Source organism: Rutidosis leptorrhynchoides, chromosome 3 (genome assembly GCF_046630445.1).
Source record: "Rutidosis leptorrhynchoides isolate AG116_Rl617_1_P2 chromosome 3, CSIRO_AGI_Rlap_v1, whole genome shotgun sequence".
In the NCBI taxonomy this organism is placed as follows: Eukaryota; Viridiplantae; Streptophyta; class Magnoliopsida; order Asterales; family Asteraceae; genus Rutidosis; species Rutidosis leptorrhynchoides.
Window position 1 is genome coordinate 323443224 of NC_092335.1, and position 4157 is coordinate 323447380.

The window sequence follows — 4157 nt, forward strand, 5'->3', positions numbered from 1 at the left end:
TTCCCACACTTAGTTAGCTGTGGTGTCGAAATTGTGATTAACTTCATCTTCAACTTCCATTAGATTATCTATGTAATGTTTAAATCTGTGACCATTAACTTTAAATTCAACTCCATTTGAATTTATTAACTCTATTGTTCCGTACGGAAAAACTCTTTTGACTATGAATGGTCCAGACCATCTTGATTTCAATTTTCTAGGAAATAGCTTGAATCGTGAATTGAAAAGAAGAACTCTGTCTCCTTCTTTAAATTCTTTCGAACTTCTGATTCTTTTATCATGCCATTTCTTCGTTCTTTCCTTATAGATTAACGAATTTTCGTATGCTTCATGTCTTAATTCTTCTAATTCGTTTAGTTGACTTAACCGTAGACGTCCAGCTTCATGCAAATCAAGATTACATGTCTTCAAAGCCCAAAATGCTTTGTGCTCAATTTCTACCGAGAGGTGACATGCTTTTCCGTAAACGAGTCTAAAAGGTGTGGTTCCAATTGGAGTTTTTTAGGCTGTTCTAAAAGCCCAGAGTGCATCCTCCAATTTCATGGACCATTCCTTCGGATTTGATCCTACGATTTTCTCTAGAATACGTTTTAAAGCTCGGTTGGTATTTACAACTTGTCCACTTGTTTGTGGATGATAAGCAGTTGAGATTTTATGAGTTACTCCATATCTTTTGAGAACCTTCTCAAGTTGATTGTTACAAAAATGAGTACCCCGATCACTTATTAAAGCTTTCGGTGTTCCAAACCTAGCAAAAAGACGTTTTAAAAAGTTGACTACAACTCGTGCATCGTTAGTTGGGAGAGCTTGTGCTTCCGCCCATTTAGATACATAATCAATGGCAACGAAAATGTAGAGATTATTATGAGATTTTGGAAATGGACCCATAAAGTCAATACCCCAAATGTCGAATACTTCACATACTTGAATGACATTTTGTGGCATTTCATCACGTTGACTTATTTTTCCGGCCCTTTGACAAGCATCACAGGATTTGCAAAGAAGGTGTGTGTCTTTGAAAATTGTAGGCCAATAGAATCCAGCATCGTAAAATTTTCTTGCTGTAAGTTGAGGCCCATAATGCCCTCCTGTTGGTCATGTGTGACAATGGTTTAAGATTTGACTAGCTTCTTCCCCGAATACACATCGGCGTATTATACCATCGGGACAACTTTTAAACAAATGTGGATCTTCCCAAAAATAGTGTTTTATATCACTAAAGAATTTCTTTCGTTTTTGGTACGACAACCCTTTTTCAAAGAATCCACATACTAAGTAGTTTGCATAGTCTGCAAACCATGGTATTTCATTATAATCTATCTTCAATAGATATTCATCAGGAAAGTTATCTTGTATGGCCGATTCATATAGAACTTCTAATTCGGGATTTTCAAGACGAGAAAGATGATCAGCGGTGAGATTTTCAGCTCCCTTTTTGTCTCGGATCTCAATATCGAACTCTTGTAAGAGTAAGATCCAACGGATTAATCTTGGTTTGGCATCTTGTTTTAAAAATAGGTATCTAAGAGCAGAATGGTCGGTATAGACCACCGTTTTAGCTAGAACGAGATATGAACGAAATTTATCAAAAGCAAAGACAATAGCAAGGAGTTCTTTTTCAGTAGTTATGTAATTCGTTTGTGCTCCTTGTAACGTTTTACTAGCGTAATAAATAGGTCAAAATCGTTTTTCAATCATTTGTCCTAAAACGGCTCCCATTGTAAAATCACTTGCATCGCACATGAGTTCAAATGGTATATTCCAATTTGGAGTTATCATGATCGGCGCATTAGTGAGTTTTTCTTTAAGAATATTAAAAGATTCGATGCATTCATCTGAAAAGATGAATGGAGCATCCTTTTCTAGGAGTTTATTCATAGGAGTGGCAATTTTAGAAAAATCTTTTATGAAACGTCGGTAAAAACTGGCATGCCCTAGAAAACTCCTAACTCCTCTAACATTGGTGGGATGTGGAAGTTTAGCAATTACATCTACTTTAGCTCTATCCACTTCAATTCCTTCCTTTGAAATTTTATGACAAAAAAAAAATGCCTTCTTTAACCATGAAATGACATTTCTCTCAATTAAGAACTAGATTTGATTGTTCGCATCTAATAAGCATTCGTTCAAGATTAACTAGACATGTTTCAAAAGTATCACCGAAGACTGAAAAGTCATCCATGAAAACTTCCATGCATTCTTCTATCATGTCGTGAAAAATCGCTATCATGCACCTTTGAAAGGTTGCAGGGGCATTGCAAAGTCCAAATGGCATGCGTTTGTAAGCAAAAGTACCATAAGGGCACGTGAATGTGGTTTTCTCTTGGTCCACGGGTGCTATTGGAATTTGAAAATATCCGGAGAAACCGTCAAGAAAACAATAGTAACTATTTACGGCTAATCTTTCCAACATTTGATCAATGAAAGGTAAGGAAAAGTGATCTTTTCTGGTGGCGTCATTTAATTTTCTATAATCAATACAAACACGCCATCCTGTTACAGTCTTAGTAGGAATAAGCTCATTTTTTTCATTTGTGATGACAGTCATGCCACCCTTCTTAGGTACACATTGAACTGGGCTTACCCATGGACTATCAGAGATTGGATAAATTAAACCTGCATCAAGCAGTTTAATAATTTCTTTCTTAACAACATCTTGCATATTTGGATTTAGTCTTCGTTGGCGTTGCACATACGTTTTATGACCTTCTTCCATAAGGATTTTATGTGTGCAATACGAAGGACTTATGCCTTTAATATCATGAATCTTCCATGCAATAGCTGGTTTATGAGCTTTTAGCACAGAAATGAGTTGAGATTTTTCATTTTCAGTAAGTGAAGACGACATTATTACAGGTAATTCAGATTCACCATGTAAATAAGCATATTCCAAATGGTTTGGAAGTGGTTTTAACTCTAATGTCGGTGGTTCTTCTATCGATGATTTATGTCGATATCTGTCTTCTTCTTTTAGCATTTGAATTTCTTCTGTTGTTGGTTTATATCCATTAGCCATGAGTGTGGCTAACATTTCAGCTTCATCAATTAGTTCAGTTCCTTCTCCTAAAGAACATTCTCTTGTTCCTTGTAATTCTGGAAATTCTTCTAACAATTCTGCATGTGAATCTATAGTTTGAATATAATAACATGTACCATCTGCAGATTGCAGTTGTTGCATGGCTCTATCAACAGAAAAAGTAACACTCTCGTCCTCTATACTTAGGGTCAGTTTCTTACCGAACACGTCTATTATTGCTTTAGCCGTGTTTAAGAATGGTCTTTCTAATATGAGAGGAACTCGAGAATCTTCTTCCATGTCCAGAATAACAAAATCTACTGGAAATACTAAAGTACCAACTTTAACTAGCATGTTCTCCATTATCCCTCTAGGATATTTTACTGATCGATCGGCTAGTTGTATGATTATTCGTGTTGGTTTCAATTCTCCAAGGTCTAGTTTAGCGTATAGTGAATACGGCATTAAATTTATACTAGCACCTAAGTCTTCCAATGCTTCTATTAAACTAAGACTACCCAGAAAACATGGAATCGTGAAACTTCCTGGATCTGAAAGTTTTTCTGGTATCTTATTCAACAGCACTGCAGAACAATTAGCATTCATTGTAACAGCCGAGAGTTCTTCCATTTTCTTTCTATTTGTGATTAGATCTTTCAAGAATTTAGCATATCTAGGCATTCCTGAGATCACATCAATAAAAGGAAGATTTACATTTATCTATTTAAACATATCCAAGAATTTGGATTGCTCGACTTCAAGTCTTTCTTTTCTCATTTTACTCGGGTAAGGAAGTGGTGGTTGGTATGGTTTAACATAAGGTTTTGCCTTAACTGTGTTATCTTCATTAACCTTTTCAACTACCGGTTCTGTTTCCTTATCTTGCTCAGATTGTGGTTCTTGTGGAGTAGGAATAGAGTCATCAGAAATTACAGGTATTTCAGGTGGTTTTAGTGTAATACCACTTCTTGTGGTAATGGCTTTAGCTGTTTCATTCCAGGGGTTAGCATTTGTATCACTAGGTAAACTTCCCGGTTTTCTTTCACCTATCAACCTTGCTAGGTTACTTACTTCTTGTTCCAAATTTTGAATAGAAGCTTGTTGATTTCTAAATGCTTGAGCATTTTGTTCATTCGTTTGT